General features: G+C 42.6%; 1 protein-coding gene and 1 long non-coding RNA gene across 4 annotated transcripts in view; both read left to right on the top strand.

Annotated features, from left to right (window-relative positions):
* The window catches only part of COL26A1 (collagen type XXVI alpha 1 chain), a 218,325-nt gene that overhangs the window by 117,999 nt on the left and 79,369 nt on the right, over window positions 1–20,957 (top strand). The gene's annotated exons all lie outside the window — the stretch shown is intronic.
* LOC142069476 (uncharacterized) lies at window positions 2,286–6,563 on the top strand. The gene is made up of 2 exons (XR_012665323.1): window positions 2,286–2,475; window positions 6,408–6,563. It is a non-coding gene; the product is annotated as an uncharacterized LOC142069476 (long non-coding RNA).

Raw genomic sequence — 20,957 nt, forward strand, 5'->3', positions numbered from 1 at the left:
TCCAGGTTCTCTTTACTTTATTCCTCAGTCTGTCTTCCCTACCCCATGGAATAGGGAAACTATGATAAAAGTCTAATGGGAAAACATTAGCTTGTTTACTGTAGCTGCGTGTGGATTCCTTGCAACCATTTCTTCAAAAGATACACACTCAGCAGCACTCCTGACAGTTTTAGAGGTCAAGGCTGAGGTGCAGTGGCCATGCAGAGGACTCATGCATTACCACTCTCCATGCTGTGTTGGCTGGTTGGGCACATGAGGACTCCCATCTCCGAAGCTGTCAGCCTGGCTCTTTTCACAAGCACTGAGTTCTTTTCTTTTTTAAGTGGGCTAAACAACATACACACATCAAAAAGAAGGGTCTTGTGGTTAAAGCACCGGAGTAGGCGTCAGCAGATCTGGGTAGACTTGAGCCTTGGCTCTGCTATAGGCTCTGTGTGACCTTGGTCAAGTCAGTTAAGGTAATTCTGCCTTGAATCTTCCTGTTCATAAAATGGGGATAATATACTGCTCCTTCACAGGGGCATTGTGAGGGATTATGTTTGTGAGATGCTCAGAATACTATAGGGATGGTTTCCATGGAAATGCCTATCCTAAATTCAAGCCAACGCTGGTTAAAGAGCAATATTGAAATGCGGTTTGATTCCTACACTGGTTCCGCTCTGTCCCCAGTAGACAAAGCCTTGGAAACATTTGGTGCCTTTGCATTTTAGCTTCCCTCTTCTCACACAGAAGACTAGAAAGTACAGGTGAAAAAGACCTCTGTGTCTTGCTTATCTCACCAGTCGTCCATGCAGAATGTACTCTCTCCAGTGTATTCTCCAGTATTTTGTACGATCTAGTTCTTAAATGTAAACCATTGTTGTACCTTTCTGAGGCATCAATGTGAATTCCAGCTATGGGAAAGGGAACAGAGAGCCTGACAACCACCGAGTAGCCCTTCAGACAATGCCATCATTTTCAAGTGACATGAGTTTTTAATAGGAAGTATATTAGTCAAAGAGCATCCGCTCTCCTTAATGAAAGAAATCATCCACCTGAGAATTCCCACAGTTCAAGAAGAATTTCCAGACACACGCTCCACAGAGAGAGAGCGCCTGTCAATTTCAGACAGAAGATTCCATTATAATAAGGCTAAATTAAAAAAAAAAATACTGGTGTAATACTGTTTGGAAGTGGTGCAAGTAAAACTGTCTACACTAGATTCAGCCTGCAATGTTTGCTTCAAGCACCGAGTGGGAGGGGAGGCGCGGGAGAAGGAAAGCTGCTCTGTGCTGCAATTGTGCTGCATAATGCCAAACCCTGCAGCCGTGTCTGTGGCAGACCTGAGAAGACTGCTTATACGCCCGTTACGCACGAATATATAGTGTCTTGGACCAGTAGATTGAGTTGTGGTGTGCTGCCTAGTCTGGCTCACGTGGTCAGCAGCCATAGGCATTGTACTGTCTCTCTTGTGCTTCTCTTATTATTTTTATCTGCCCATAGTGCTATGGTAGGCTGCAGATTTTGGAATAATTGCTGTAGAACCATGATGCTGTGGTTGATGGAACAGTTGAGGTGATCACAGAATCATGGAATACCAGGGTTGGAAGGGACCTTAGGAGGTCATCTAGTCCAACCCCCTGCTCAAAGCAGGACCAACGCCCAGCTAAATCATCCTGTAATCCTGGAAGCTGTTTTTGTCCGTGGTGAAGTGGCACTCAGTCTTTAAAGGGCAGCATTTCTTTCTCATTGTATCCCAATCTACTGGATGAAAAGTGGGTGACTATTACTCCCAACTCTTCTTAGATCCTCTTTAGACAGAAGGGTTTGGCAATTGGTCCTAAAAATGGCACGAATTACCTGTATTTATCTCAATGTACTGCTGTTAATTCTGAGCGTAATCACAATATTTGAAGTAAAAATGATTAACTAACCGTTTAATTGTTGGTCATTTTTAGCAGAAGCATCCTGCTCCTCTAGGATTGTGGGTGGAACTTGAGTAGCGTTTCCCCCCGCCCCCTTCCCAACCTGCCCCATGGGACAAAACTGAAATTGCAGCTGTCTCTGGAAGGTAGGGAAGTGTTAGGGGAGAAAGACTGTTGTATGCCTTGATTGAGTCCTAATAAGGTTCAGAATTGGGTCTGGCTAAGCAGAATGGTTTGGCTGGTTTGCATTCTCCCCCCATTACCAGTTAGATCTTGCTTGCCAATTTCTAAATAAAGTCGAGCGTGTTATCATTATCCTCATTCACAAAACCCAAATCCTAAAGTTATTAATTCCCTCTTCCCACTCCCTGTAAAGCTCAGGCTTGGAATCTTTATTCTTGTCTCCCGCCCTCTCTTTTTCTGTTTTACTCTTTTAAATTAAACACATTCCAGAGAGGGGCCAGTGGTTGACAGGAAGCTCCGGACTGATGGTGTTTCCTTGGGACTAGTGCAGACTGGACACCCATCCTCCCCCCCCGTCAGCCTCCAAAGACCTGCAGAGAAGCATAAGGTGAGATTTTGCAATGTAGGCTCTACCTGAGAGCTGTGTCTTGTGCATTATTAAGAACAGGTCAGTAGCCTAACTAGAAGGCAGTAAGTAACTGAATGTCACTTGCTCAGACAGGGGTTTTTGCTTGTCCCCATATGCTAGCCAGAAGGAATTTAGATTAGCCTGCTCAGCACATTCAGGCCTGTCTCTCTGCTCTGGCTCTGCACTCTTTAATTGGCTTTAGTGAGTAGCTAAATTTCACTCATGCTGTAGTTGGAGAAGGGTTTCTGTTGTTGGTGAGAGCCGTTTCTGGGGTGGGGAGATAGAGGCCTGATCTGATGATGTAAATGCTGGCTGGACAATGGTTGTAAGGGAGGCTGCAGCTGTTCTAAACCCATTCCCCTTAGAGGGACATGGAAAACCTTACACTGGAGTAGCAAAGAGCCTGGAAAATATTTAGTCACCAGGAGACCCATTATAAATCTATTCACCTATGATCTGAAGACTTCTCTTATAAACCAATACGCTTATATTGTCTTGTATATGTCCAGACATGCCCTGAGCTTGTCACGTGATTGTAAACCAAAAAAGCGAGGTAGTGATGTGTGTGCAGAGGTGGGGGGGGGGTGGTGGTGGTTCCTATTTCAACAAACACTCTGTGAAAAATGAAACTTGGATCAGCCAGGTGGTTGAGGGTCGGAGCTGTGAATAGTTACATTTGGAGATCCATTTGCTACAATGGCCTTGGAGACCTTTCCCTACATCAGTGGTGCTCAGGTGAAAGGTGTATGATGCAGTGTCTCCCTGCATCATAGATCAATGGTTATTCTCTTGTATCTCTATCTGTCCAGATGCACAAGAGTATAATACCCCGAAACATTGCATTATCATGGAGGAGGCATGGCCTGTACTGTAGGTAGGGCAGAAGGCTGAGGGTTAAGAGATCTGGGTTCTATTCCTTGCTCTGTCACTGACCTGCTGTGTGATTCTTCGTAAGCAGCCTGCTTTGTCCAGGGTGGCTGAGCAGCCACAGTTCTCACAAACTTCCCTCAGAGTTGTGGGTGCTTAGCAATGCTGAAAACCAGACTTTCAACTTCCTTCTGTCTCCGTTTCTTCCTCTGTAAAATGATGATGTCAATGATGCTTGTTCACTCTGGTAAGGTGTAAATCTATGGATGAAAACTGCGAAGCGTTGTAGGTTGCAGTGCTTCGGAACCATGGGCAGCGGGTATCGTAGGCTGAGGGAGGCTGAGCCTCCCCAAACAGCCCAGCGTGGCCCCGCCCATGCACCGCCCGCCTGCGGGGGGGCCAGCGGCTGCTGTGGGGGTGCTCTGGGCTCCATTGGGGGAGGCAGGGCACAAGGGAAGGTGGAGGGGTGGTACCTCCCCCAAGGGTCGGTTCACCTGCTGCCCATGTTTAGAACGTAACTGTAGAACGAGGTAGCACTCTTTATTTTAAAAACTAGAATGAGTCATGTATCCTCTCAGCCAGAGGTAAGGATAATTTGCCATACATGAGTGATCGTTAGAGGTTTTCCTGTGATAAATATGCCCATTGGATGATATGTTCTGACTTCAGTGGAAACCTTTATCTCTCATTAGCAGAGACCCCTGCCTGCCTAGTCCGGAAGGGGTTGAGAAATTTGGTCTAAATCAATAGGTTGCAGTTCTTATGAGGCATCTGTCTTACAGTGGCCAGCACCAAATGCTGCAGAGAAAAGTGCAAGAAAAGCCATAGTAAACACCTATGGAAAAAACTGTCCAGGGGGCAGTTTCTTCCTAACCTCAGGTGATTAGTGTTTTGCTTGAAACATAAGGGTCTCTTCTTATTATTTAAAAAAGAAAATAAAAGACTTTGGTAAGTCTCTGTACCATTTTCTTTACTCCACTATGACTTCTAACTTGACTGTGCTCTTCAGTTACTGTGTCATGTTTGAATGTGATGCTCTGTGGTAAGATGGTAACAAATATGGAAACATTTAAATTTAAATTTTATATCTCTTGGCATCACCCTGGCGACATCCCAGTCTCTCAGCGAAAGGGTGGAGACCAACTTTTCATTCCTTGCGAATCAAGAATGAAGGAGCCTAGGAATGGGGAAGGAGACTCTCAAGGGCAATGACTGAAGTCAGGCCAAGCATGGCAAAGGAGAGATCATGGGTTATATCCACTGGGGGCCCAGCTCAGCAGTAACACTGTGGATCAGCGGATATCCTCCTTATTAATTTTGTCCTTTAATGTTTGGGTTTAATGGATTCTTTTTACTGCATCGCTTTAAAACAATAGTTGATGCAGAACGTATTAACTTTCTCAAACTGATCCAAATACTTTTACCAGATGACTTGATCTCTCATGCCAAAGTGCACTACACTTGCAACTCTTTGCTGTAGGCAATTTCCCTTTGAAAAAATGCCCAGTCCTTCATGATAGTGGCTGAAGATGCAAAATAATTTGATAAAAATTCCCAGACCTCTTGAGGGATCTGAGATTGTCCCACCAAGAAAGAAAAGAGACAACTGTTGCCCCCCCAACCAAACAACTAATTTTCCCCATTCAGAAACTGTGTGTTCCTTTCAAACTCCTTTCTGTCCCAGCCAAATCTGAAACCCAAGCCAACAGCTGAAAGTTGTACCATCGATTTCCATGTAAATGTTCCTCAGATAATTACCTGAGGGAGTGTGTTCCAAACCACAATGCATGGCATGCTGCCAGATTGATAAAGATCTGGGAAGAAGGGTCAGTGCAAATCAAACACAAGCCCCATTTCCAAATGAAAAGGAAATAAAACCTCCACGTGCAGGCATGTATGTAGGCCACTCATTAAACATAACCAAGCAGGAAAAATAATTCTGGCAAGAAAAGGCAAGATCACCTGTGCAGCCTATGTGAGGCAGAGGCTGTGATTGGTTGGACCTGCTACATAGATGTTTCTAGACACAGGGGCAAAGTAAGCCCAGCCCCCTTTTTGCTACACACCCTAAAAAACCCTGTTCTGGACTATGGGGAGCTGGCATGGAGCTCAGCTCCATGGCTTCCCGGGAGTAGAAAGTCTCTCGTGTCCCACTTTGCCATCGCTCAGCAGCAGGACCTGTATTGGGTTACTTCTATTGTGCTCTGCTGCTTTTGTGAATGTGTACAATGGGGACAGGTGTGTTCCAGCGCTGGGAAGGGAATCCACGCTCCTGGGTTTTCTTTCAGCCTTTGCTACTTTCTTGTTTAGACTTTGACGAGTCACATAGGCCAAAATTCTCTGACCTGTTTTTGAGATACCAAGACAGATTTTTTTCAGAGGTGCTGAACACTCATAACTACAAATTGAAGATAGCGGGCGTCACAGCTGCTGCACACGTTGGAAAATCAGGCCTCTCGATCAGTGGACACTGCTGAAAATATGGGTCTTGGCTTCCCTGTGCCTAAATTTTCCATTCAGTAAAATAATAATACTTGCCTCTCTCATAAAAGATCTGTGGGACTGAGTATTTGGTGCTTTGAGAGCCTTGGATGGCAGGCCTAGCTGAATGGAAAATTATTACATTGCTTGTTGAATACTTGTTTTCATTCAGTAGCCCATCTAGCAGACTCTTTACTCAGAGCCTTTGTTGTTGTTCCGTATACGCTTAACACATCAAGTCATGAGAGGTTTCCTAGCACTGGCAGATGAGCTGAGGTTGCCCATTCTAAGATGAAATTCAGATTGTGAGGTCCAGTGGATAGGGCATGGAAGTGGGATTGGGAGTCCAGGGTTCTGTTCCTGATTTCTGCCGCTGCCCTGCTGGGTCACTTCCACTTTCTGCCTCCATTTCTTGCCCACCTTCTGTTTTTTCCTATCTATTTAGATAGTAAACTTTTCAGAGCAGGAACTCTGTGTTTTACAGTGCCCTGATCTTATCTGGGGCCTCCTAGGCATTATTGTGTTATTTACTTTTCAGTCGATTTTTTTTTTCTCTTTTGCAGATACCAGTGATAAGTCTCAGCTGTAAAAGCCTGTGGAATTTTACGCTGCATCTTAGTAGCACAGCCAAGTTACTATTATCCTTAATGGGCAGAGACTCCCATGATCTGCAGAGCCTTTTTTGGTCACTAATAAATCACAGCTCTTGTAATAACAAATGGAAGGTTTTTAATTTTGTATTTAAAAATTTTCATTCTTTCTCTGCTGACTGCAGAAAATGTGCTTAATTTCAGGTGCAGATTTTTTGGAAATATTCCCCCCCCCCATGTGTTTCATGAAAAATTCACATACAGAGTGAGATGCTCATAAGCTCTTCCGAGATAAGAACTTAATTTATTTACACTTCATCATTCCAGAGATGGCCTAGAGACTGGCTGGGAATTTGCTGTTCTAGCTTTAACAGGTCACAGCCTGGAGGGAAGCAGCTGGATTTTCCTCAAGAGCAGCCGTCAGCTGTTGGAAGTCTCTTGATACTTCCCTGGCTTCTCCAGATTCGGCATTAACTTTTCTTTCCTGTAACAGGAATTATGTTACATGCTGGACACTCTTTTTAACGAAAAGGAGTAAAGTGTAGATTGCTGTTTTCCAGTGTTTATGGAGCTTATAGAGAACAAGTAATTGATTAGATCCTACCTTACTTTCACAAAGACAGTGTGAAGGAAAAGGACCATTTCCTACTCCAGGACGACTTAAAGAAAAAGCATCTTGATACTCTGTGTAAAGGATCTCTTGGCTTCTGATGCTCAGGCAGATAATAGAAGCAGTGAATTCGAAGTCACGACTCTTTTTTCCCCCATCGTGTCTCTCTTCCTTCCCCATCTCCTTTCTTTAAGAAAATTTTTTACATTGGATGAATGTAGATGCTTTAACGTTATATCGTTAAAATACGAGGTCAGCCAGCGTGGCTCTCATTTTATACTGATTTTACACGTGTGTATCTCCATTGACTTTAGTGGAGTTACTCTTGATTTACACTGGTATCACAGAGCCATGTTAAATATGTACTATAAAATATTCAGGCTCAGCAATATCGCAAAGTAGCTTTGCAGTAAAAAAGTTTAACACCTGCATTTCCTGACCCGCTTTAATATACAACTCTGCAAACCTGGCATTGTATTAAGTGTTGTTTACTTCATACTAATAGGTATCTAAATAAGGAACTTGGGTCCCTTAGCTCTTTGGTCAAGCAGTCCTGCTTAGGTCTAATCCAGATTTCAGTGACTTGCCCCTTTACTGGCGGATGTTGAGTTTATTTCTCCTGTATTTCCAATAGGTACAACAGTGATCACTGAAATTTCCCCTCTGAATGGGGGGGGGGGGGAGGGAGGAAAATGTAATACAGATTACCTACAGTGTCTTTTAAGTCCTTCTGATTTAGGGCACTCATCTTAGTGCTGTCCACTGTAAACTCCACATTACATGATGTTGCCCATGAGCTTTGTGGGTAAGACCACAATACTTTAACCATAAAATGCCAGAATGTCCCCAGGCCATACCACTGTAGAACATCATTAATTTATAATGGGTGGATTGCACTGTAGCTTCAACCCCGGGAACTTTGGATATAAGCTTAATTAATTTTTTTCCATCGGAACAACTCAAACTCTCTGGGAGAAGGAGAGGAAAGTGGGAGGGAGAAATAGAAAGGAAAAATAAAAAGAACAATGCTGTTTAGTGATATTTAAAATGTATGGTCTGTGAAAAGTATAGAGAAATAATTGAGTTAGGAGGGAAGAGTTACTAGCCAGGACATAATTAACCTAGTTAATATAAGGCTTCATGTTATACCTTCACAATGGGAGGACTGTCCATTTAATCATGGCAGGAAGGGGCAGCTCTTCAGCTGGTGGTAATCGCCACAGCTCAAGTCAATGGATCTGCTCTGGAATACTTGTTTCCCCTTGGAGGTACTGATATATTTTCATGTATGTGGGTGTGTCACGGTTAGGTAAGCCATGGTTGAGCGCTGACCCTGTCGAATCCTCAAGGTTGAGATGCGAGAGCTGCACCACATAAAATTTGTTGCAAGCAATCTCAACAAGCTTAAGAGAGTTTTCGGTGATCTCTAGATGCATCATTGACCGTGTCATTGAGCAATCCAAGGGTTACTTAATTCCTCAGGCTATTCAGCACCCCTTGCCTTAATGCACGCTTAAGCAGTGCATTAAAAAAATCAATTTCTTCTAGTTATGGTGCTTAATCATATTTCCAAAAGTACACAATAGCATCAAAACTTAAGTGATGCATTTTCCTAAATTGCCTGTTAGGGGATCTTTGCTCGCACATGTAGCTTCCGTTATCAATGGGATTATCTGGGGGGAAAGATTCTTGTGCATCTGTGGAAGTAGAACTGTGGTTCTTCTGCCTATGGTATTAGGCTCCACTTCCTTCACAAAAGAAAACAGCTGAACTAAAATGCTAGGGGACCAAGTTTTCTATAGTGGGAGTATTAAACCTTTCTAGCAAACTGCTGACAGCTTGGGCAGCACTTCATGGTTTGTCTTTTGAGTCTGTGGTATTGTTGGTCCCCGTTTGTCATGAAAGATGTTTTGAATAAGATTGCCTTTAAGATTTATGTCACCAGCAGCTGTGTGACCTGTGATGCCGTGGTATGAGTTGCCTATCTGAGTATTATGCAGAATGCTGAGATGGTCCCATTTTTCCGGTCAATGCTAAATGTAATAACTCATTAATTGAAAAATTCTGAGGGAAATCAGTAGTTTCTCCACAGAATTAAATAATCCACGTACATCTGGAGTCAGATTCCAAGGGGTGGGGAATGGGAGAGCAATGTTCCAGTTCTCAAGGGACTGTAATGCTGTAAGCATTATTTCTTACCCTGAGAAACTGGCAAATGGAAGGGTGCTTGGACTTCTCTCTCTAAATGTACAGACAGTACTAATGCTACATGAGTATTTGAATGGATTCCTGTGCCTACCCTGAGAGAAAATGAGATTGAAGCCAAATTATCTTGCTCAAAGGAAATTATAAACAGTGAAATGTCTCCTGTCCAAATTTAACAGGAGATGCCTGGACAGATGTCTTTCAGCCACTGACTAAATGCAACATCAGCAGAGCTTTGGAGATTAGAAAAATTGTAATTTTACCTTCTATTAAGCAGAATGAGAAATCCATATGCTTTCCCATCCTATGATTTTGCATTAATCTTCCACAAGGCTTGTCATTTCTGGTGAGCTATAGATTGAATCCAGGCATGTTCACTCTCTGAGCCTAATTTACGAGTCATTATTTAAAAAAAAAAAAATTCCTTCAATACCAAAGGACACAAACGTATTCTGAGCTTTCTTTTTTTTTTTTTCTTTTAAAAGATGATAAAAATAAAGGAATAAACAACCTAGACTGTGTTTTAGCTGCCAAAAGTTGAGAATCCGGAACGATGAAAGATGAAACTACCCCAACCTACTTGGCAAATGTGATAGAAGCAAATATTCCAAAGGTCACTTGTCTCACGTCAATTTGAAATTTGCTTCCTTGGGGATTCTGCTGGGGTGAAGTTTGCCTTCTAGATGTTATCAAGGGAACAGTGGAATTTCTTAGTAATTGAAATTTAAAGAATTTTAGGATGTGTGATCTGGATAGGAAAGCTGAGTTCCTTCTCCCCCATCTCCTGCTGTTCTCATCAACTTCATTAGTAGTACTGGTGTTTACTGTTAAAATTGAGAAACGTTAGAATTAAAAGTTATGTGAAACACTGCAAGTTCAAAACAATTAAATTACCCCCATTCTCTGATGATGATATTATAGACCGAATAGTGCCCTTCTGTATTTGGGGCACCCATCACTGCTTCACCACACTTGTAAAATAAAACATCTGCTTTTCCTGTGCAATAACTGATTTTACAAGATGTCTGGTGATCTGTTTGTTGTTATTTAATAGCTATATTTCAGTAGTGCCTCAAGGCCAATCAGATTGAGCCTCCATTGTACAAGGAAATGAACAAATGTTTTGTTACGGTAGAAATCAGCAGATGGCACTGTTACAGTTTTACAAGTTTTTTCTTCGTGTATAAGCAGTGGACAGTCCTGGATGAAATGCTGGATTGTTAGTTTCATGATGTAGTTTTTTATGGGTGGAACTGTTGCAAATAGCAGACGTTTGCTCACTACCTTTCTTAGTCTTTCTAACTAGAGGTCGTTTTTGGGGGCAGAGTTGCTCCTTGGTAACTGGGCATTGGTCTTTGGGAGAGGTTCCCTAATGAAGGCATTGCCTATGTACTCTTTGACCACCAGTGCTCAAAGACTGGTGTATATATTGTTAATAAAGCTAATTACACTAAGACAAGAGACCAACTCTGTTACTGCTTTCTCCTTTAAAGGGAAACAGTCTTGCCAGGCCCCAAAATCTGCTTCCACTCATCAAAGGGGCGACAGTATAGAAAATAGCCTCTGCCCCAAGAGCGTACTGTCCATCTTTTAGGGTAAGGTGAGGCTCTATTAATGGTATTCTAATTTAATATTGAATAACCTGTTAACAGAGCAAACCTGTTGCCACTTTTTGGTATAACCAAGGGACAGTTCAATGGTTCCAACCATATTCACTGGATCGAACATAGGATTTGAAACACTGGTTAGTAGGAATTCTATTTAGGCTTGATAACACAGCTTTGTGCAGCTACCTTGAACTCCTCCACCTTTGTGGGAGGCAGTTTCACGAGACGTTTTCTTGGTTAGTGCGCAACACTACTGCAGTTCCCTCTCTCTCCACGGGGCGGGGGACGACGGCATTGTGTTTTTCTGTGGGAAAATAAGTTCTTTCCACAAAAACGGAGTCTTCACGACACAGGCTTCCCCGGCAAAGAGAGGGCCTCTGTGAGAGTTTTATCCCAAACGATGGTCATTTGCAGCAGTCAATGAATGAGACTACTCCACAGTGGCTGTTTGCAATACCTGTTTAACAGATAATAACTTATACATTAGGATGGAGAGCATATGTTCCTCTGGCCACATGAAAGTAACTGTAACCACATTGACAGCCAACTTCACAGGAGAGCTGAATGCATCTTTTCTTAGTCCCTCTAGAACTCTGGGTCACCATGTTCTCATCTAATCATGGCACAGATAGGGGAGCCCAGTGTAGTAAACGGCAAGCAAGTTTCCATTGTGACTTTGATGCAAAGAATTTTAGGGCACTGACCTCCATTTTTTATGTCTGCAGTTTCTGGAGGCAAACAATTGTGGGTAGACTTTAGGACAACAAACTGATTTGCAGGCACAAATAGCTGTGCCTGCCCCTCTCCTTAATAACAACTGCATCAGTAGGAGCTTGGCTGAAAATGGGGCCCATGATGTTTAAAAGTTAAGTGTTGATTGCTTAAATATTTAGTCATTTTTGATCCAGTTTAAAACCGGTTTCTAGTCTCTCCAAACTGCAGTCTTGCTTTTCAGCAAGGTGACAATCACAAGTCAGGTAGAAGTCTCCTGGCTTGGGACTTTTAAACTAGGTTGGAAAGAGTATTAGAACATGTACAGGGACTTGATGATCTAATACATCTTTTCCATGTATGACTTTTTATATGAATCAGAGTGAAAAGAGGTTCTAGGGTCTGGATGAATGGTCATTTGTTGAGTGGTCCTATTAAAGAGGCAGAGAGAGGAGGAAAATAATAGTTTAGTGGGATGTTTTAGACATTTTGCCTTGCCCTGTAGTTTCTTTCTTGTTTAAGAAAGGGGCATTGGGGAGGGAGCGTTCACCTTACCCAGAAACTGTCAGACTCACTAAGAATATATTTGGCTAGTATTTAAAAGAAAACAACAATTTTGCAATAATATTCTAGCGTGGTTTGGTGATGGTTACTGCCAGGTGCACCATTCTTGTCACAGACAGTCTGACTCCTTTGTACTTAAGTGTGTATGGCAAATCTCTGAAGTCCACAAGCCGATTGGTACTTGCCGTGCATTCCTCTCAAGAGTTAAACATGGGTTCAGGAAGCAACGTGGGACTTTGCTTCCCTAACAGCTGGAAGCTAATGAAAACTGTAGAAGAAGCTGCAGATTTTAATCTGGAAAACCAAGTCAGTGATAGCCTAAGCACAGCCTCTCTACTCCATTTAGTTGATTTAGGAGTTGGCGTCAGTGAAAACCAAAAGGAATTAGATGGAAACAGAACAGCCGGAAAGAATGGAGCATGGGAAAGGTGGAGGTTTAAAGGTGACTCCATCATCTGATAAACTATTGCTGATTCATCCTTGGAATATTCCACAGTACAGGGTTGTAATTTAAGAGAAAAATCGAAAGTGAAGCCTGGGCCAGAGACACTTCTGAGAGGCTTTTCTAAACTAAGTTTGAAGGGAAAAATATTTATGCAGGAAGGTCTTTTTTCTCTGTGTGCGCATGAGTGTGTACACCATGCACATGTGTGGGAGCACTTAGTCCCGATTTCAGTCTGAACTACCCTCGCAAATCAGCTTGACAGGACAGTGACAGCACATCAGCCTTTGAAATAGATGCGTTCTGCTGCAGGAGACAGACAAAAACGCTCTTTGGGATATGCCACATTGCCATGACAAAAACTTTTATTTTTCGCACAAAGGTAACTTCCCTTCCCCACTTTTTTTTTCTATTCATGTCACATTTTACACACTTGCAGTTTCCTGCTTGTGTGTTTTGGCTTTTTACCAGCACTCAAGCCTGTGTGTGATCATATGGTTTTGATAAAACATTGAATTTAGACAATACATCTTCTTGGACATGTCTTCCTGTTAGATTCAAGTACGATACAAAGCAATCTGTGTTTGATCGGTAGCAGATTCTATTTGTATCAAGTGCTATTAGAGATTCATTAGCCATGTAGACATAATATGCTACAGTACAGGCCACCACAGGTAAAGTGGTGTTTTCTTTTCCGGTCTCCCCTTGTTGCTACTTTACCAAGGAAAGGATCACTGTACTGTTTGACAGCTGAGCTGGATATTAGTATATTATATTATAGTATATAATATTAGTGCAGAGCTAAAGCTGGTGCACCTAAGCTATATGGCTGGACTTTAACTAGCTTCTTTTATAGGCTCATTAGTCTGGTAACAGAGAGAAAATGATAGCGGGAGTATGAATGGGAATAGGAAATCCATTTATAATCTGCTAATGCTGACATTTTAGATTTCCATTTTTAAAAAAATGAGTTGTACAGCTAGTGCAAAAAGTATGTCGTCTGGGTAAACAGCTGGATAAAATTTGCATTTCCCATAATCTGAGGGACTTGCATGGCCCCCAATGCTGTAGTATCTGACTGCAGCCAACTCTTTGAATCTATTCTCCCAACATCCCTGTGAGGCAGGGAAATGCTTTTATCCTCATTATGCAGCTGGAGAACTAAGACACAGACTCGGGCCTTGTCTACACTACCGGGGGGAGATCGATCTACGTTCCACAACTTCAGCTACGTGAATAACGTAGCTGAAGTCGACGTACTTAAATATACTTGCCACGGGGTCCACACTGTGCAATGTCAAAGGGAGACACTCTCCTGTCGATTCCCCTTGCACTTCTTGTTCAGGCGGAGTATAGGAGTCGACAGGAGAGCGATCCGCAGTTGATTTAGCGGGTCTTCACTAGACCTGCTAAATCGACTGCCGATGCACCAATTGCCACATGTCGAATCCCCCGGTAAGTGTAGACAAGCCCTTAGTGACTTGCCCAAGGTCACAAAGGAAGGTCTGCAGTAGAGCAGGGAACTGAACTTGGGTCTCTAACCACTGGACAGTCCTTTCTCTTAATGTGCCATGTATTTGTATATTGTCAGATACGTTATCCATGTAAGCCTTCAATGGTGCAACCCTCACTCAAACTGGTAACCATTTACTCACAGTTCATCCTGTTGACTTCAAAGGAATGATTTGTGTTAGTATGCATCAATGGGTGAAATAAACTACTTTGTATGATTAAGAACACTTAAATCATACTTTAAGGACCGAAGTGGTGCATTTCATCCCAAAGTGCAGAAAGGTTACACCACTGGGCCAGCACTATATTAAAATATACAGCAGTGCAACAATATATACAGCCTACTGAAACATTACATGACTCTCCAGATTACAAACAATGGCCTGACACTAGCTTTAATTTAAATGCATTTAACTATAATTTTTCTTTTAAACTTAATTAACTAGCTGTAAGGGTTTCCAAGGGGGCTGCATAATAATGTATAACTTTTACAGACACTTTTTATACAGCCCAAGGAGCATGGAATAAAAATGGAATGTACAGAAACTACACTGGACTTGTTCAATTAGGCATTTTCTTCTATTATTGGACAGCTGAGTTGCGGAGAAAGATAAAACATTAGAATTTACAGAGCTCCATTGCTGGAGGTTCTAGCCTGACTTCCGTTTTTAGGATCTGACAGGCATGCATGCAGGCCCCTTTCTTTTTAGCTTTTATCTCGTTATGCTTAGTCCCCCTTCCTTGATCGGGAGGACTGAGGTGAAAGTTGCCTGCATCCCTCTCTTTTGTTCCTGATCGTTCCAATTAAAATACATTGTTGTTAAAGCTTATGTGAGTGTTGAGCCAGTAAATCAACACTTGCTTGGGGAGTTGGCATCATAGGGTTTTTCTCTGTGCTGGTGCTGTGATGACAAATGACTGATGTTGAGGTTAGTCAACTTTTAAAGTCCAATAGAATTTAATAGATGATAACCTTTCTATAGATTTTTTTTTTAAACATTATATGGAATTTATTCTCTAGACCAGCTTAAAAGCATATAGAGTAAGTTAATGTTGTTGTCTACTGTAAGGATTTTCAGAGTAATATGTACAGAATTCCAGTATGTTTTTATTGGTTGCATCCCTATAAAATTGTCTAGCACTTAGCTTATTTACACAGTTGATAAACCAAAAGGTGACTGTTTTATCTTGCCTGCTGGCCTAACTCAACCTTGGTTCTGAAAACACAAAATCGTGTTGTGCATTTTCTCCCTCTTACAACATTACCAGTAATACAGCTTCTGTGACTGGAAGGCAGTTGACAATTTTGTTAATGATGCATGGGGTAGAACAGAATCCTGCAACATTGACAGTAGTTTTTGAGGGTAAAATAAGTACATGTGGCTTGATAAAACACAGAGCAGATCTACTGAGTGAGTTGGTGCCATTTTTACAAAGTCACTCTTTTAACTACACCTGCAACTTAAAAACTGAAGTCGTGCTTACAGGAACTATATGAAAAAGCTTTTGTGAAATACTGCAGTGTCCTGATAACATCTTAGAAATCTTCTTGGTATCTTGAAGCCTAAAGTTAGGAAAGAGCTTTGAAATCTACCTTCAGTTTTAGGGCAAAAAGCAAAACATGTGGCTCTGTTTAGGAGCTATTTTTGTTAAAACTTGACAATGAAGGATGATAAGATGCAGCTGCATTGTTTAAACTTTGTTTAATTTCTGGTTTGGAGCCAGCCTGTTCATTAATATGGCACCATTTGTTTCAAAACAACATCTTTGCAGAGTCCCCCTTACTCATGTTATTGATTGAAAGTGCCAACATGCTAAAATATAATCTCATCAGGTTTCTGGCCTGTTTGTATAATTTTGATATATATGTTTTTTATAGTTGTGTCAAATTTACAGTCTGGGTAACTTTCCACAACAATTTGCCAAAGTTTTGGTTGTCATGCCATTCAAACTAACTAGTGCTTGAGTTTTCAGGACACAATAGATGTGCAAAGAAAACACATACAATACCTTCTACATTTCCCTTGCACCAAAACACACACATCCCTTCGAGCTATGCAGCAGCTACTTTGGGGTGCTGCATTCCTGCTAAGCTCTCTGCTGTTAATTCAATAAATAGCATTGTTAATTGCACTGTCTGGCTGCAAACATGTTCAGGAGCCACTTGTGAAACATTAACAAACAGCATAAGAAAAATGAATCCTTGAATAATTCACCAGAGGTCTGTTTAATTAGAACCCTTAATGAGAAGACTGTAAAATTACTAACTTTTTCCCTTCACTGGTGTTATGAAACCTTTAAAATGGGACGAGTCATTTTTAAATGTCTCCATAACCTGACTAGAGGTATAACATCTCTTATCATTCTAATAATCTAGACCCTGATTCAACAAAGCCCTTAAGAACATGCTTAGGTCCCTTTTTTGGTCTTTCTTGGTTTTTAAAGTTAAGTACTCATTTAAGATCCTTGCTGAGTCAAGGCACTCTTCTCTTCTTAGACAATAACCTGAAAACCAACGTATAACTGGGGAAAGTTACAGCTCCTTTGAAAAAACTGATAGGACCTTTTAGATTTGATGTGTTCAAATCACTAAGGGCATGATCCTTAGCTCACTGAAATCAATGAGAGAGATTTTTTTTTCTATTTACTTCAGTAAGCTTTATATCAGACCCTAACTAAAGTGGCTACTTCTAAAATTATCCATGGGTTTCAGAGGTACTGCATACATCTTAGGTTCAGTCTGTGATTCCAGAGCCTGCCACTTCATATGGAACATATACGTAGTGTGTCTGTCTCACACATTTTCATGTGTCCATATTGACACATGCACGCATTCCAGAACACAGATATGAAATAAGGCTTTATTGATACTGAATCCAAGTGCTCCAAAGCCCCAGTCTTGCAGAAAAATTTCCCTTGGGAAAAACTTCATAACAGATTCTGTTTCAATTAAATCAACTTTTAAATTAATTGTCAGCTAATAAAAGAATGCTGCCCAGCTCATAAAATATAAATCAAGATTACAAACTTAGTTGCCATGAACAGGTGGTAACTCTGTTTCCAAGTCAGACCACATTTCTTCTTTGGCATGGATTCCCCAAGTATACCTCATATTCCAGTTAAAAAATATTTATGAAACTTATAAAATGTAGGGATTGTTTTACAACCCATTTTCTATCTCACCTGCCAAGTGCAGTGGGAGTTGAGCCAGAGCATAGTGGATGCAGGGGGTAAGGAAGCTTTCCAGAAATGGGTTCTCTGTGCGGGTCTGTGGAATACATTTCTTCCTTTGATCCAGCTCTCTCTTGCAATTAGAGTGCTTTTCTGTTCCATAAAAGACATTATAAACATTTTTGTTTGTGATCTTTTAGCTGGGCTGGCTCTGGTCTTGCCACGGAGATTAACCATGTATTCAGACTCAGGGCAGGTCTCTAGTTAATAGCTGGGTCTCTTTGGATTCAGCCATTGGCATTGCTGATGTTGCGGATCTCAAATTCTTTTTCTTTCTCGGGGCAGGAAGTGGGGAGATGGCCTAAGCTGGAATTTTTATTGACTCCCAGCATGGGATGTAGAATTAAGACTTGAGTGAGGGGCTTTCTGGCTGCTGCGAAAGCTGGAATAATCAAAGCTAATTCATTAGATCGTGGCGGTATTTTATTATTCAGTTGATGTTACAGAATGTACTTATGGGCTATCGAATTCTGAGACCGTTCCACCAAATTGTAAGTCTCAAAAATTCTGTATTAGCCTATTTTGTACCGATAAAACGTTGGCTGTGTTAGAAAGGCCTTGTGCAGAGAATGGAGTTATTGCATTGGCTGTGAGTTCATGTTAGGCCCATTCATTCCCACAGACCGTGGATCGATTCCTTTGGCCTCCTGCTACGTTGTCCCTCCCTGCACTGCACACAGGAATAATTCCCTTAAACTTGAGCGGTGTTAATTTTTTTTAAATGAAGGCCTCTCTGTAACGAGGGCCCTGTCTGTATGGGGAAGTCCTGGGGGCAAAACTCACTCATGAGCCCAGGACCTTCCTTAGGAGCGTGTGGGATCCGGGACAAATCAGCCTGTATGGCCCCCTCTTAACATTTATTTATGCAGGTGAAATCTGGTTACAGTGAATTTCAAGGGCAGCTGCAGGCTGCAGGTTAAATATTGATAGCGCCCAGCTGTAGAATTATAATGTAGTTCAATTATAGTGTAGTTCTTATGTATAATTATAATGAAGTTAATATAATTAAAAAAAACTCACCGTGAGGCAGCCCCGCCCCAGGACTGAGCTGTGCATGGACCCTCTAGCTGGGGGCCAGTGTCTGAGCCATTCTGCACCCCCGCGGGGAGCTCATGGGCCAGGGCCCGGCGGGCCGGACCAGCCCCCTGCCCCACACAGAAATAACCAGCCGCGAAGGGACCTCTCACAGGGTCCCGAAGCTGGGGCCTTCCCGCGACCCTGCTGCTGGTGGGCTGCACTGACCCCCGCGAGATGGGGCGGGGAGGTCCTGGCCCATGGGACGCCCCTGCCTGGCTGCGCTCCCCCATCCCGCAGCCCTGCACTCACCCCTCCTTGCGCCACCTCCTGCCTCTGATCCCACCGCAGCCCCCCCATCTCCGGGGCAACCAGCCACAGAGCCCGCGCAGGGACAATCACCAGTGCCTCCAGTGCTGTGGGGCGCACCCGAGAACAGCTGACATGGGTCATCTGACTCAGACTTGTGGGGCTTGGGCTGTGGGGCTAAAAATTGCTGTGTAGATGATTTCTGAGCAGGTCTGACCACGGTACAGCATCCCAGGGCTATCACAGTGTACACCAGTTACCAACCAGCCTTCACAGAGCAAACTACATTTGTTCTTAGGGCAAAAACACTGCAGAGAAAACAAATCAATAAAGGAACCTACACACATGCTGAAAGTTTAGCAGAGGTCACCCCGACTACAGCATAGGGCTCTGGTAGGTGTCAGTTTTTCAATGGGGTTTGTTCCTTTAGTCCCAAGTTTACATCAGTTTTTCGTTGTTATCGAGTAATTCTTTATAACTGATGATTAACTGAGTGACCGAGCCCAGGAGTCAGGGTTGGAGGCTCACTCATTTGTGATTCCCAGTGTATTATGGGTGTTTTCCCCTTACTCTCCTCTGAAATATCCATTACAGACTACTGTTGGAGGCTCTAAGCACTTGACAGATAATCTGCCTGGTCCAGTATGGAAAATGCAAAGTTCCTCTAAGAACGTATGAAGCTTTGTCTGTGGCAGCGTTTTCCATTGTCAGTTTAAATGAAGCTTGTTGGCAAACGTTTGCTTTAATGACAAAGGGAGAAGTCGGAGCTGCTATAAAAAGAGAGCTAAATATAAACAAAACAACCCCCCCACCACCAACAAAAAAAATTGTTTCTATATAGTCTGGCCTAGAAATAATAATATCCAGAACAGGGTGTTGACAATACAGTGCCAGATGCACTGAAAGTCGCATCCAAGTTATTCTTGTTGCAAAGAGCCTTTAGGGCACATTCTGCCTTTGTTACATATATAGAATTCCCACTGAGGTGATTAGGAGGGAAAAGGGCCAAACTAGGAGAAGAATGTGGGTTTCTGTCTTAGCGGTCCTTCTAAAGCAGGTAAGGGGACTTAGCCTTATATGGTGGGTGGTCGCTGTGGCCACTCTGGGAACCCATTTCCTTGCTATTTGAATGCATCTAGTTTGGAGAAGGAACTTCTCTGCTGAAAGGAATCATTGTTTGCTTATTAAAGCCAGTCAGGTGTGTATATTGCAGCAGAGGAAGGCACTGAAGGTGGATTCCTTTGACCTCTTCTTAAAGCGAGTGTCACTCTGCGTTGTCTCTGTGTTAGAGGTCAGGCCGGCAAACGCTTAAAGCACAATATTCTCCAAGTGAGAAACCCAATCCTGATGTTGACTCCGAGCCCTGAGGTGGTTTTTCAGTGTTCCAAACCATGTGTCTGGTTTGGCGTTGGATCCTGCTTTGCTTTGGGAAACTGGGCAGCGTCCACAACTGCTAAAACAAGGACGGAAGCAAATGGCCCGAGACGCGGCTTGACCCTGCAAAGGTGTCCCGTCCAACGCTGTAGTCGTGTCACTATTTCTCATGCCGGCAGTGCAGAATTGTCAGGGGTGGGGAGGAGGCTCCGATAGCTCTGAAGGCAGCAGCAGCAATGGGTTTCGAGAATTCGATTTGCTTTTTTTTATACAGCCCATTTCATGATTTGTATTGTATTTATTTTTGAGTCTGACTCATGATTTTTGAATGGTTTGTGGGGGTGGAGGTGCTAATATTGAAACTGGGCCTTTGGGCTAGATGTATAAGAATGGGCTTTCTGATGAGATCTCGCTGGTTGTTGGTTGGAGATGCTGTCAGAACAGCCATTGTGGTGGCAGCTTGGTGCTTTCCCCTTCCAAAACCTGGCCAGAACTTGGAAGCAACGAGGCTATTGAAACTATTAAGCGGGTCTTTCGCCAGTCTGTTCCCAAACTCCTGTCTGCAGTGTCCTATGCAAAACCCAGCTCTGCTATACTTAGGAGGTCCCCCTATGCACCAGCTCTGCAGTCATCTTCCCCTTTATAGTGGAATCTTCTTGCTTTCCCTGCTTGGACCTGCACAAATCATACTGCGTGTGCAACAGAAAGTGAATCCAGCAAGATCAAGTGCCATTCCTGCTAGGTTTGGACAGGGGCATATTCCCCAGAAACTGTTTTTTTTTTCAAAGAAACCAGACAAAGTTGTTGTTTACAGCCCACAGTGCTCTTTGGCTTCTTTGCCTCTCCAGTCATTGTCCCAACAATATCTGAATACCACGACAACGCTCAAGTTTTATATTTAGCGCCGCTGAAGGGTATACATAGAAGGAATGGAAGAATGCAAA

The sequence above is a fragment of the Caretta caretta genome, chromosome 17 (assembly GCF_965140235.1).
Source record: "Caretta caretta isolate rCarCar2 chromosome 17, rCarCar1.hap1, whole genome shotgun sequence".
Lineage (NCBI taxonomy): Eukaryota > Metazoa > Chordata > Testudines > Cheloniidae > Caretta > Caretta caretta.